The sequence below is a fragment of the Amblyraja radiata genome, chromosome 3, assembly GCF_010909765.2.
Source record: "Amblyraja radiata isolate CabotCenter1 chromosome 3, sAmbRad1.1.pri, whole genome shotgun sequence".
Lineage (NCBI taxonomy): Eukaryota > Metazoa > Chordata > Chondrichthyes > Rajiformes > Rajidae > Amblyraja > Amblyraja radiata.
The window spans coordinates 50,914,710-50,929,486 of NC_045958.1; the positions used below are offsets into that span (position 1 = coordinate 50,914,710).

Genomic DNA, 14,777 nt, shown 5'->3' on the forward strand with positions numbered 1-14,777 from the left:
GTTTAAGTTTGGTTTTTGGAACAGTGTAAAAGGTTAAAGGCAAAAGGTCAGCATAGGAGATGGATAGAGAATTAAACTGGGCAACTGATAACTCAAGTTCACCTGTGCGAACTGAATGGATGTGTTCCATAAAATTATATTTGACTTCTCCAATGTAAAGAAAACTGCATGATTAGTAGAGAAAACAGTAAATATGTGTAAGCAGTAAATAAATGGTTTGTTTTATTGACTATAAAACTTGGAGAGCATGGAAACGGGCCCTTCGGCCCACTGAGTCTGTGCCAACCAGCGATCACCCTGCACACTAGCACTGTCCTACATACAAGGGACAATTTACAATTTTACCGAAGACAATTAACCTGCAAACCCGTACATTGTGTGGATTGAATCCGGAGCACCTGGAGAAAACCCATGCAGGAAAAATATACCAACTCCGTACAGATATTACCCATGGTCAGAATTGAACTGGTCTCTGGCGCTATGAGGCAGGAAATTTACTGCTGTGCCACCGCATCTGCTTCATTTGGGACATTTTGAGGTTCCAGAATAGGGGAAAAGGTGCACGTGTGACTTTTCCTGCAGTTCTTTTGGAAGGTGCAGTGAGAATAGTGTTTGTGGAGATAGGAGAGGAAATCAAGGGGTAATAGACGTAACTGCCTCTTCAAAATCATGAAAGGCCAGCAATATTGGTCTCATTATGGTGCTATTGTGTTGAAAGTGGTGGAAATTTCAGATGGGGTGACTGAATGTGCGGGAAGAAAGAGAACCCTATCCTTTGGGTGGCAAGAGAAGGTGAGAGAACCGAGGTGCATCCGAATCTTTATCTGTTCATTATCTGAACATGCCTCAAACATAATGTGGTGACTGGAATGTGAAGGCGTTTTCTGGCACATAGAGTATGGAATTAATCTCAGAATGGCCCGAGGTATTGAATGGCATGTGACTTGTTTTCAAATGGCATGATTATAGTTTACATCTTGAAACTCGTGTTTACATATTCAGTTTTAATTTTGAATTGTTGCATTTTAATTGATTAGTAATGTATTTTAAACTTTTTTTCCATTCTGAATATGCAAGCTCTATATCTGCAAAGCTTTTTGCCTCTCTGTTAGTTGATGGCTGTGCAGATAGAATTCATGTTATTTAATTAAATAGGAATCCAGCAATGCCATATCAAAATATTCCTCTTGTTTTGAGCAATCTATCTGGTGATTTATGATTTGGTGACAGACAATATGTTCAATGTCTGACTACATCATTGAGCTGAAGAATGATCTTATTATGTGCAGAGAACTTGTTTTATGGCCATCTAATTCCAGCAAGCTTAACTATTTTCAATGCAGGCAAAGTGTGAATCTTAATTCTGAAACAATCATTTACAATGTGAAACTGATGGTGGTGTGTTTTTTTTTAAAGGTTGTTATAAAATCAATGTTTGATTATTAGACAGAAGGAAGTCGAGTACAATTGACCATTTCTGCCTTTAATCTAATTATGCTCCAGTGAATCTTTGTCCAGGGATCTTCCTATAGGTCTTTGTAAGATTCCTTTCAATGTTCTTTGCACTCTCCTTCTGTATCTCTCGCTTCCTTTCCTCATTTTCTATGCACATCAAGTAAAGCTTTTGTATCGGTTTGGTATCCAATCTTTAATAGTTTTTCAAGAAACGTTGATTTTATAATTTTGCATTTGAGCGTGTGCTTGGATCATCCCAACTGCTTTTAATTTCTTACTCTGAAATTAAGTTAACAGCAGCAGTGGTATAGTCATTGACACAACCTCCACCATGAGACCTAGCAGCATTTCTGTTTGATTTATTGTCTCTTCACAACCATTAAATGTGAACACATCCTATTGATGGACCTAGGGCACTTTTTTAATGAATAGCTTTAAAAATTAATTTTATTATTACAAAGCTTGGTGTGTAATTTGTGATGATGCTTGATGTTCAATGAAGAGCAAGACAAATGGATCGTGGTTGCCTCGTGACTACTGTGGCTCATTTGTAGGTCTCTCCCCTCGGTTGGTGGGAGGCACTTCTGAGTAATGTTGTTGGGTTTGGGATGAGACGTAAAAAGCAATGGCCCTGAATTAGCTGAGTTAACCCTGTCCTGTGTAATATGTCGCCTCTTTGGCCCGTTACTGAAAAACTAAAATCAACTTGTCGTTTTTGTATTGTCTGTGGAAGCTGGCTGTGCACACATTTCTAGCATTAGCGACCAAGCTTCAAAGTAATATTGTTTGCTTGAAACTGGAAAGATTGAATAGAAATGTTTCTTTTGAGCACATCTAATAGTTTTTGATTGAGATTGAGCCATGTCCTTCAAGTGAGGCTTTAACAAATTCTCCCTGATCATCTCGGATGGCAATTTGTAGACTTTTGCTGCTATTTGGGGGGAAATGCAGCTCCAGATGTTTATATTAAAGTGGATTTGCACAGCAGGATGGAAGAGGACCTTTTGCATTGTCAGGTTACACCTTGTGCACTTAGTGGAAATCTTGGTGTTCAGGGTAATAGTATGGTTTGTTTTGGGGACTTTTATTTTTCAGGCTCCTAATGAAGATTTCCTCCTCTGGTAGGGAATTGAGTACATGTCAATGTGGCAGCTGTGAATGTTAAGAATGGTCATTTGTGGGAAGTCAGCAATGTTTAGTTTAGTGATACAGAGTGGAAACTGGTCCTTCGGCCCACGTGTCTATGCCGACCAACAATCACCTATAAACTAGTTCAATCCTACACGTCGGGGACAATTTTACAAAACCCAATTGACCTTCAAACCTGCACGTCTTTGGAATGTGGGAGGAAACCGGATCATCCTGCGAAAACCCATACGGTCACGGAGAGTGTGCAAACTTCATACAGACAACACCTGCAGTTAGAGTCGAACCTGGGTCTCTGCTGCTGTAAGGCAGCTACTCTACAGCTACCGTGCCAAATCCCTTTACGTAAGATTCCAGCTTCTCTTTCAAAATCGAAGTAAATGAAATATTCTTACAAATGCATGCCCGAGTGGCCTCTGACACAATGGTATGCTTCAGATTGGCAGAGAACTGCTGCTTGGAAAGAGATTGTGGCAATGAAGTTGAGAGGTGACCTTGACCTGCTCTGAGGAGAATGGCGCAGACATGAGACGGCCTTGGGGAAACGTGAGGCCATGGGGGCATTGTTTACAGGAAATCTTGGCACGGTTTGGTGGGTTCTCTGAACACTGGCGAGTGTAATAAGTTTGCAGGTGAGCATGTCTTTCTGCTCTGAGGCTGCTGAATGGTCAGCCGGCTAGAACAATAGCTCAAAAGGAGAATTGCTAGCAGGGTCACCACCATGTAATGAATCTGTTGAAGCTTAATGCTAATTTGAGCGTTGCCTATTAGTTGTGGTGCAAACAATAGACTTTGGAGGTGTCCAACCAACTTGCCTGGAGTACTAAAGCTGCTGATGTTAGGACTGAAAGTGTTACTGCTTCAGCTCTCCATCTTGGTTATCGTTATGTGAATTCTGGTGCAATTTTACTCCTTTGAGGGAGAATCTAACACTTGCGTTGATCTTGGAAGATTTGTACTATGGATCAATGCAAGTTTCCATGTCTACATCCAATCGAAGCGTTTTTATTTGGTGGTTGCTTCACATTATCTTTGGGTAGAGTGAATGATGGGGATGATATAACTTAATTTTCACCCATCAAACTTTGCTAGGAGCACTAAAAACCCTTGTGTTAAGAGTTGCTTGGGCAAAGGTAACAGTTTTTAAGACTTTGCTGATGACACAATGCCTGCTACGATGTAGCTGAATCCTGCAGCTTCCGCAGATGGGATGTGATCGCCATTTCTATTGTGGCTTATTTAATGTATGCTACATATATTTGGTCTATATTTATCAAATTAGTTAGGCTTAATTTCTCAAGACATCTGAACAGGACAATTAAGTGATTAAAAGTGTAGTGATATGACCATCGAACAAATGCAAGACTATTTTAGTTTTTTAACCTTCCCCAACAGATGTATTTGGTGTGCATGAGGAGAAGTGGGGATATGCCTGGATATACAGAAGAGGCACTTGGAAAAACATCCCAGTTGTACATTGTTTAGCAGATGGTCTCACAATCCTGAGCTCAAGCCATCTGGGAAACGGATATATGGAACACCACATCTAAGCTGTTATTGGCTGGAGTTCCTAGTCTGCTTGCATGTATAGTTTTGGCCCATTGTGGACTTTTCAATACTATTTTAAATAGATAGAAATATTGCAATATTTAATGGACCAAAAAATTGTCATCTGTCCATGGTTTCATAATTAGTCTATCAGTTGCACATAATTAAATCATCTATCCAAAAGTGTTTTACAAAAATACTGTGTACTAAATTTATCTATGGGAATAGATACTGCTGTGGTGTGTGAAATGGAATTTACACATGTTTTCACTTAAAGACTTTGCTACATGTTCAGGCAGACTCTCTTGGTTATTTCCAGGAGTAAAAGCGGGAAGTATAAGTGATGCTGCATTGGGGCCTTCCACGAGGCAACTGAAGAGGTAGGAAAAAAAATACTGATTGCCTTGTTTCTTAAGAGCTCAATGCTCTTAAGACAATGCAATTGATTGTGGACTTTAGGAGAGCTCCCCCTCCCCTCACCCCACTCACCATCAACAGCACCACAGTCACATCTGTGGAGTCTTTTAAGTTCTTGGGAACCATCATCTCCAAGGACCATAAATGGGGGGTCACCATCGACTCCACAGTCAAAAAGGCACAACAGAGGATGTACTTCCTGCGGCAGCTGAGGAAGCTCAATCTGCCACAGGCAATGATGGTCCAATTCTATACGGCCATCGTAGAGTTTGTCCTCGCCTTCCCCATCATGGTCTGGATTGGCTCAGCCGCCAAGCACAACATCCGGAGGCAGCGGCGAATCGTCTGATCAGCTGAGAAGGTTATTGGCTGCAACCTTCCCCCCCCCCCCCCCCCCCCCCCCCCCCCCATTGACAAACTGTGCACTGCAAGAGCCAGGAAGTGAGCGGGTAAGATCATCTCTGACCCCTCTCACCCTGGCCACAAACTCTTTGAATCACTTCCCTCTGCAAGACGACTCCGGACTGTCAAAGCTGCCACAGCCAGACAAAAACAGCTTTTTTTCCACGAGTAGTAGCGCTACTTAATAACCAAAAATATGTAGCCTCCTTTTGCTCTGGTATTTTATTTAATTCACATGTTTAATCGATAATGTTTTATTATTAATGTTTTATGTTTCACTCCTAACTGCCACTATGTCATGTTGTCACTTGTGGGCGGAGCATCAAGGCAAATTCCTTGTATGTGAATACTTGGTAAATAAACGTATTCATTCATTCGTTCATTTTTGCAACCCTCAAAGTGGTTCGCAATCAATCAAATGATTTTCAGATGTGGTCACACTTGTAATGTTGCTAATGGGGCAGATTTGAGTTGAATATGTATAATAATAATTATATATATTTATATATTTATTAGGGTGAAACCATTTGAGGTCTAAAGGTGGTGAAAGGCCCGTCTTTCTTTTCCCGTGGCCGGGGAGTTTAAAACTAGAGGGCAAAGATTTGTTATTGTCACACATACTGAGAAAGTGGGAAGACTTTTGTGCGCTATCTAGGTAATTTATACCATATGAGTACATCAGTTTGTGCAAAAGAGAAAATAGTGCGAAATATAGTGTTGCAGCTATAGAGAGAGTGTAGATTATTTTAAATGTGCCACAATGAGGTAGAATGGGAATTCAACCAGCACATGAGAGATCTATTTAAGAATCGCCTAACAGCAGGGAAGAAACTTGTTTGTGAGTCGGGTGTTGCGTGCTTGCCAGTTTTTGTACCTTCACCCTGATGGAAGAAGGGAACAAAGAATGACCAGTTTAGTAGTCCTTGATTATGTTGGCTCTTCAAGTTAAATGGTGAACTTTAAATCTTTCACTTAGTGGTATTCGGACGAAGCTGGTGGCCTTGTACACATCACAAAACTCACATAAAATGGAGAGTATTGGTGTAAACAAAACTTGCTGCAATGAGTTTACACTTTGGAATTATGCGTTTAGACGGTTACTGATTTATGCCATTCAATAAAAATAACACTGCAGATAACAAAATGTTGTAATGGGAGTTCAAACTTCAATTTTGATTTTTGTACATCTGATCCCTGTTTAGACTGTTGAGGCTGCATTGCAATATTTTAAAGGAATCCTGAAAATGTTACTCATTTGCTGTTTAGGGTGAATGTTCTTTTGGTTTGTATCCATAATCGTTGCCATATTTAAAGAATAATCCATGTTTTTTTAAAATACTTTGAATAAATTGAAATGATAAAGTGCAAGAAATCCTCAAACAGTAAGACAGGCTTCTTCTTCTTCTTGCGTATGGCGTGCACAGCCTAAAGTTGGAGGACAATTTGTTCTATTTGATCTTATTCGATTGTGCACGCCTGTTTGATTGCATTCATCAAAACAGGGCGGACCACTTGAAGGTTGCAATCTCCCACCCCAGACTGGCTTGTTGGATCAGTAATATGTTTAAGTTTTCAGTTCTGATGGCAACATATTGAATTTGTCACAGTGCTTTCACAGTGAATGCTCTGTGTTTTTGCACTATATGTTTCAACCAAAATTATCCTCCCAAAGTGCATTACCTGGCACTTGCTTTGATTAAGTTCAATCACCCATTGCTCCACTCAACTTTCTAGCTGTTGGGTGTCCTATTGTATGTTTAAACAATCATCTTTTTATTTGACTCTCAATTTGCAAACTTAATAATCACACCATCAACATTCCCGTGTAGGAAGGTCCCGGCACTGATTCCTGTGGTATGCTACTTGCTGCAGATGTCTATTCAGAAATGTACCCATCCACCATTATGTTCTGCCATACTGTTTACTTATTCATCTAAGCCAAAAGTTGTGTGTTTACAATTATGTGTAGGATAATCTATAATTTAAAATGTTTTATATGCAGCTTTGATTTGTATCTCTTTGGTCCTTTGAGTGCTGATTACTTAATTACGTATGATGTCTGTGGTTTTGTATGATTATTTTGTGACAACAAACTAGACAGCAGCAACAATAGTTAGAATTACAGCATAGAAACAGACCCTTTGGCCCAGCAAGTCCATGCTGACCACCCTTCACACCTTTATCCCATTTTCTCATCCACTCCTGCACACTGGGGTTAATTTAGAACCCCTATTTCCTGAACTAAAAGTTTTTTTGTGAGATTTTTTGTAGCTTCAAAGCTGAGAAATGTTAAAGTAACTCTGCATTTTTAAATGTTTTTATCCACTTTTTAATTACCATGCAAATATGTACATTTCAATGGGAAAGTGTTAACAATCATACAACAATCATCTCTCCTTTATATAAACCAAAAATAATTCACACAGAGCACCAACCATGTCATAAATTGAAAACAAAAATATGCAGGTGCAAATAAAGACCTATAATAAAAACTAGATAGAAACAAACTCATCAGATCAGGCAGCATCCATGGGGGGGGGGGGGGGAAATAGTTAACATGAAGGTCAATGGCACTTCATCATAGAAACATGGAAAATAGGTGCAGGAGTAGGCCCTTCGAGCCTGCACCGCCATTCGATATGATCATGGCTGATCATCCAACTCAGTATCCCGTACCTGCCTTCTCTCCATACCCCCTGATCCCTTTAGCCACATGGGCCACATCTAACTCCCTCTTAAATATAGCCAATGAACTGGCCTCAACTACCTTCTGTGGCAGAGAATTCCACAGATTCACCTGTGTAAAAAATGATTTTCTCATCTCGGTCCTAAAAGACTTCCCTCTTATCCTTAAACTGTGACCCCTAGTTCTGAACTTCCCCAACATCGGGAATAATCTTCCTGCATCTAGCCTGTCCAACCCCTTAAGAATTTTGTAAGTTTCTATAAGATCCCCCCCCTCAATCTTCTAAATTGTAGCGTGTACAAGCCGAGTCTATCCAGTCTTTCTTCATATGAAAGTCCTGACATCCCAGGAATCAGTCTGGTGAACCTTCTCTGTACTCCCTCTATGGCAAGAATGTCTTTCCTCAGATTAGGAGACCAAAACTGTACGCAATACTCCAGGTGTGGTCTCACCAAGACCCTGTACAACTGCAGTAGAACCTCCCTGCTCTTATACTCAAATCCTTTTGCTATGAATGCTAACATACCATTTGCTTTCTTCACTGCCTGCTGCACCTGCATTCCTACTTTCAATGACTGGTGTACCATGACACCCAGGTCTCATTGCATCTCCCCTTTTCCTAATCGGCCACCATTCAGATAATAGTCTACTGAGTCAGACTGAGTATTTCCAAAAGCACTTCCTTTTTCTCTTTTCCATACAACCCCTTACTGATGTTTTAACACATTTTGATTGGATTTTGGTTTTGGAACCAACTAATTCTATTTTTTATAGTTTAATTTGGGAAAATATTAAGTAGTGTTGGTGAGAGCTAGAAGAGAATCAATGGGTTGGACTCAACTTGGCTAACGGCAAATTGTTGCGAGGGTTTGGGGGCATTTATTAGAGCCCATACATGGCAAGATTTGACCAGTTAAGCATCTTTGACAATCATCTTTCAACTGTTGCTCTACTGATCCTGTCTCTATCATAAGGTCAGTGGAACTATTTGAGGATTCTGCATTGTTTAGCTCCATTTAGAACTTATTTGATGCCTCCCATGCTCTGCCTACATGAGAGTCTGGATGACTGCCATATGTGCTGGTAATCTGCAGTTAACAATGGTTCTCTTCTTTTCACTTGTTCATTTGGAGGAAGCTGGAACTCAACACGTCCTGGTGTTGGCCAGATTGTCTGTCCAACAACATAAAGGTGGTAATCTTGAAGTTCGTGTTTCTTTTCACTGTGTGGTCTTACTTCCAGGCTGCCTTTCAAAATAAGATGGGCTGTTATGTACTGTGGTATGAGAGAACTTGTATTTCCTAACAGCAATTCCAGAGGTAACCGTATTGATTATTTTCTGATAGATCTTACGTTTGTCTATGAATGTAAAGTAAATAGGAAAATGTTGTAAAGTTGCTTTTCATTTCCTGAATTTATTTTCAAAAGAACATCAATTTTAAATGGCGAGTTACACTTTTTAAAGATTGCCAGGCTTATGATCACCTATTTTGCAAATGATTGGATTTTTTTTGTTGCACTGAGCAGAAACAGGCAATGATTAATATTAGTTTAAGGTTAATAGTCAAATAACTTGGAGTGTAGAAGGATATGAGTGAAATTTTCACACTGCCCTACGAATTCTGGCTAATAAGACATGGACAACCATTTGGCTTTAATTCTTTTGTTTTTGACGTGCAAAATGGTAGTAATTGTCAATATAATTTTAGCTTGGGCACCAAATGATCTTTAAATGTGAATGGAATCATAAATGTTCCTGATAATTAACATTCATTTATTTTGGGTTAACATATCAGTAGTATAAATAGTAGCTTATCATATTTTCAAAAGCATGGCTTGTTTTAATTAGTATTTTTCTGTAAAGGGGAAACCTTCCCAGTTGCCTGGAAAATGTTTTTGTCATTATACAGCTGCTAGTTATGTTCACAAATCATTGACTTGTAGTTTCTACTGAAAATATCAGCTTGTACTGGCTGGCAAAAAATAGTTTTCTCCACGTGTGCTACAAACTCCAGTCGGTTTGATCTTTATGTTTAGTGTGAACTTTAAGTCACTGTAAAAGTGGCCTTGAATTGCACCAAATGTTTGCAGCTGAAAGAGGAGGTTGGCTATTTTATTACATCATACTTGCTGCAGTCCTCACTCTCCTTTGCCGGTTGCTATCTGCTGCAGTGCAGGTATTGCACTGGTTACTCTAATGTTAATAGCTTTCTACCTGTGTGTGCTTTTCAACTGGAGCGCTGCTGTCTTTTGTAAATTAACTGTGGTGAATATAAATCGGATATTTTTCCATTTAAATTTTTCTTTGTCTCTGATTTGTACTTAAAGATGTTACTTGGGGCGTTGCCCTGATTTCTCTTGGCTAAGTCCTAGAAGTGTTGTGCTGTTTGATCGAGTTGTGTTCAAGAAGATCAACACATCTGGCTGCTTTGTAGGCACTCGAGTGTGAGTTAACATTGTATGACTGGAATATACTGTGGTAGCATGTTTTTATTAGAATTGAGGTAAACAAATGGTGCTCTACACCAGATGGGCTGTTATAAAACTTTTGTGAAAGTAGTTTCACTCACAAATTGTAGGAGTATGTGGTTCTGCTCTTGTGATTTTAAATGTAACCAATGTCTTTTGCAGTTTTATTTTTATTTTCTAATGCTCAAAATTGGGTATACTTTGAATCCGAGTGGATTCTCTGCATTCTAATTGGGTTTTTAAAAAGAGTTTTAACTCTTACTTTCACTAACTGTATTATACAGGTCTGAAAGCTGCACGGGAATATGCAAACCTTGAAAATATAATAGTACTTGATACTGAAATTGTTTGAAGCGTTTCACCCTCCCACCTCTCCTCGTTCTTCTGATGAAAGTAATGAGTACCCAGTGTTTGCAGGAATTGTTTTCATGTTAACATCGTGCATGGAAAATATTATTTGTGTGCTGCAGCTACCATGCAGGAGGGAAGGGAACAAATAACCTTCATACACATCCAGAGCTAGTTTTGCATGTTGCTTTTCACAAACTATATGGTTATCTTTTTGTTTTGTTTTGCATCATATTGGGGGTTTTAGTCATTTGATGCTTTTAATAAAGTACTGTTGTTGAAGTCTGAGGAAGGGTCTTGACCCAAAACGCTACCTATCCAAGTTCTCCAGGAATGCTAACCCATTGAGTTACTCCAGCATTTTGTGTCACTGTCTTGTCAAGAAAGCTGGGGTTAGAATGGGAAGTGAAAATGGATATGATTCAATATATTGCATGGAATATGCCAACACTGGACCATTGTGGGCTCCACCTTTCCTGAGTTATCGATGCAAGCTCTGCTTTGCTCTGTGCCTTTATATCTCTAGTTTCCCCCTCCCTGACTCTCAGTTAGATGAAGGGTCTTGACCAGAAACATCACCTATTCCCTTTCTCAGTAGATGCTGCCTGACCCGCTGACTTACACCAGCATTTTGTGTCCATCTTCTCATGGAATATCAGCTTGTTTGGATTTTAAAACAAGAAGGCCACACCAGTTTTATTGTGTGGAAATACTAAGCTTTTTGGTTTGGAGGAAGAAATGTTGGGCTAAGACTTCTAGAACGTGTATTTTCGTTTTGTTCTGAACTGATCAATGAGGTTTGTGTTGAACGCAGGATTGTTAGTCTGCCTATTCCAAGCACACATTGTCAGCATCAAATACTCAAACCGCTCGTCTACACCAGTACATTACTTGTGGCACAGTGAGATTTGCCAAAGTGTAGAACTCGGATTCACAACTCAGCGGCTGAGTTGGAATCAAATCCATTTATGTTAGTTAAATGGATGCCAATGCAATTGATGGAATGTTGCACATCTCACTTCACGAGAGGACATGCAAACAATAATGAAGACCTCCCCCCCCCCCCCCCCCCCCCCCCCCCCCCCCCCCCCCCCCCCCCCCCAATCCATAAAAAAAACAGCATTGCTGCCACAAAGATGGATGTGGAATATTGATCTGCTGAATTCCCCCAGCTGATTCTTTATTTGTAGTGATTGGATTTTTGGTTTAAGTTCCACAGCATAGACACGTTCACAACTATGTAAAAGAACGTCAAACCCAAAGTCTCCTTTTATTCTAATTTGAAGCTCTTTCACTGACTTGTTTTGTTGCGATGGTGCTATCCTACATTTTGTTGTACGTTGCAAGCCAAAGCTTTTCACTGTACGTGTGATAATAAACCTAAACCTACCTGAAGTTAGTATTGTATCATGTTCAAGAGCTTGATGATTGTTGGGAAGAATGAAATGGGAAACAATACAGAACCATTTTTGGGGGAAATTGCAATGCATTTGTGTTGCATGGTTTTTGGTTTTCAGTTAGATACACAAGTGTCTTGTTTCTGATGGAGCTGCTCAGAAAATCATGGAAATCTTTGCCCATTAGTGATGTCTATGTTACTGCAGTAGCAAGTGAAACCTGGCAGTTTATCCACTAATGTTATTGTTGCCATTTTTATTAAAATTATTAAGATTATTTTATGAAGGTCTTATGACATTATCTCTAGACATATCTATTTGTTCTTTTTCGGAATACAATTTTATTCCGAACACTTAATTTTCGCCCTGCGTGTTATGTAGGAGTATGACCGGGTGACTAAGTTGATCGGTGTTATAACTGAAAGGGCTTGGGATGTTGTTCAATTTCTGTACTTAATCAATGTTCACATTTGGCTAGAAGCAAAGGTTTTAATAGATTTTGTAAAATATTGTTAATCATGGGGCACTTCAAGTTTTAGAAGGTTGGCTAATGATTTCTGTAAATCATTCATTTCAGATGGCAACAAAATGCCAACAATTTGCAGTTGTTAACAGAAATGACTGCAATGTTGAAGCTATATTCCCATATCAATCATTGGACGCTCAAGCAGAGACAATTTACACTTTCACTCTTTTTGAATGGGTGGCGGGTCACCAAATAGCTATGTTTAATTGATGCATGATGCTGTCAGCTCAATGGCAGGTTAATCATTAATTCTTCAGGTTTGAGTGTACAGTTGTTTTAAGAAGTGGAAAAATGCATTTAAATGTTTTTTGTGGACATATTGATGGGTGATGATGTATTATCCTATTCCATTGCTGAAAATCCAGTGATGAAAAAAACTTACTGAACCCATCTCGAATTTTCCACAGAAATTAATTGGCATAGTGGCAGATGCTGAAAATCCTCTTTCCCCCCCCCCCCCCCCCCCCCCCAAAGCCTTGGATTGAAATCCATAAAATTCTAGACTCCACTGTAGTACTGAGGAAAGGCGAGTTGTCTGGCTGACAAAAAAAGAAAACAAACATTAAATCCAAGGAAGTGTGGCTTGCAATGTTGCCAGAAACAGCAGTAGGCACAAAGATTGGGTGCACGCTGTCAAAGGAGAACCAAGATTTTATTTTGGGGGGCAGGGAGGAAGGAATATGATAGTATTGCAACGTGTAAATAAAAATTTTAAACTTTTCAAGTGTAATTGTGGGTTCTTTACTGATACCTGGAAGAATTTATAATAGGGGAAAATAAGAAAATGACACAGAAATTGAACAATGACTTTATGTGCTACTTCATGGCAGAAGTCACAAAAAACTGTCAGAAATATTAGCAAACCAAGAGTTATGAGAATGAGAAACAATGGTCAGAAAATGGCATTAGATGTTGGTGAGCTTGAAAGCTGATGAATCCATGGAGTAAATGAAGCAAAGGAATGAGTACTAAGATGCAGTGAAATGCTTTGTTTGCTGCCATCCAGTCAAATCATACTATACATGACTCCAGTTAAGTCATCCACAAGAACAACAGGTGGTGAACAAACCATAGTGCAGGACATAATGTTATAGTGTTATAGCCTTGCACCCACAGGCAAAGTGCGGATAAAATAAAGTGTAAGGGACACAGTGAGGTAAGTTGGAAGCTAGACACAAAATGCTGGAGTAACTCAGCGGGACAGGAAGCATCTCTGGAGAGAAGGAATGGATGATGTTTCGGGTCGAGACACTTCTTCAGTCAGCGGGACAGAAATAGAATGTAATCGGAGACTGTAAGACTGGTGGAAGCGGGAGGGGATAGAGAGAGAGAGAGAGAGAGAGAGAGAGAGAGAGAGAGAGAGAGAGAGAGGGGGAAAGCCAGCTTTAATTGAAGTTGGAGAAATCAATGTTCATACTGCTGGGGTGTAGTTACCCAAGCGAAATATGAGGTGCTGTTCCTCCAATTTGCACTGTTCCTCTCACTTTGACAATGGAAGAGGCCCAGGACAAAGGTCAGATTGGGAATGGGAGGGGGAGTTAAAATGCTGAGCAACCGGGAGATCAGGTAGGTTAAGGCGGTAAATTGGAAGATTGGCACCACACACTTGGCTCATGAGAGAGCTGTTCAGTCGTCTGACAACAGTGAGGAAGAAGCTGTCTTGAATCTGAAAAACATGGATGGGTGACGTTGAGGGTCAGGACCACTCAGAATTATTGTGGGGGGAGGAGGAGAGATAGAACGTGGGAAGAGATGGGTTGGAGGAAGGAGGGAGGAGAGTTTTGTATAGTTACCTAAAATTGGAGGATTCAATTATTATACCATTGGGTTATTAGCCACACAAGCAAAATAGAGGTGTTATTCCTCCAGTTTGCACTTGGCTTCACTCTGGCAATGGAGAAGGTGGGGGACTTAGGGGTCAGTATGGGAAAGGGAGTTAAAATGTATGGGTACTGGGAAATCCAGTTGGTCTTGGCGGACCGAAAGCATGTGCTTGGTGAAATAATCAGCGAGTCTATACCTAGTCTTGCCGATGTACAGGAGGCTACGTTTGGAACACTGGATGCAGTAGGGGGAGGTACACATGAATCTGTATTACCTGGAGAGACTGCTGGGGTCCCAGGATGAAGGTGAGGTGGGAGGTTTAGGAACAGGTATTACATCTGTTGCTGTTGCCGGCAGAAGTACCCGGGGAGGGAGTGGGAGTGGGAAGGGATGAGTGAACCAAGGAGTTGCGGCGGGAGTGTTCTCTGCAGAAGGCGAAAAAGGATGAGGATGAAAAGATGTGACTTCTGGGATCATGTTGCAGATGATGGAAATGTCGGAGGATGATAAATGGGATGTGGTGGCTGGTGGAGTGCTGGGTGGGGACTGGGGGAAATCT

At 40.2% G+C, this 14,777-nt stretch overlaps 1 protein-coding gene and 1 non-coding gene across 5 annotated transcripts in view; both read left to right on the forward strand.

Moving 5' to 3' along the window:
• The window catches only part of kank1 (KN motif and ankyrin repeat domains 1), a 259,966-nt gene that overhangs the window by 11,650 nt on the left and 233,539 nt on the right, over window positions 1-14,777 (forward strand). The gene's annotated exons all lie outside the window — the stretch shown is intronic.
• Window positions 12,719-12,783, forward strand: LOC116971618. Its single transcript, XR_004411522.1, has one exon. It is a non-coding gene; the product is annotated as a small nucleolar RNA SNORD98 (small nucleolar RNA).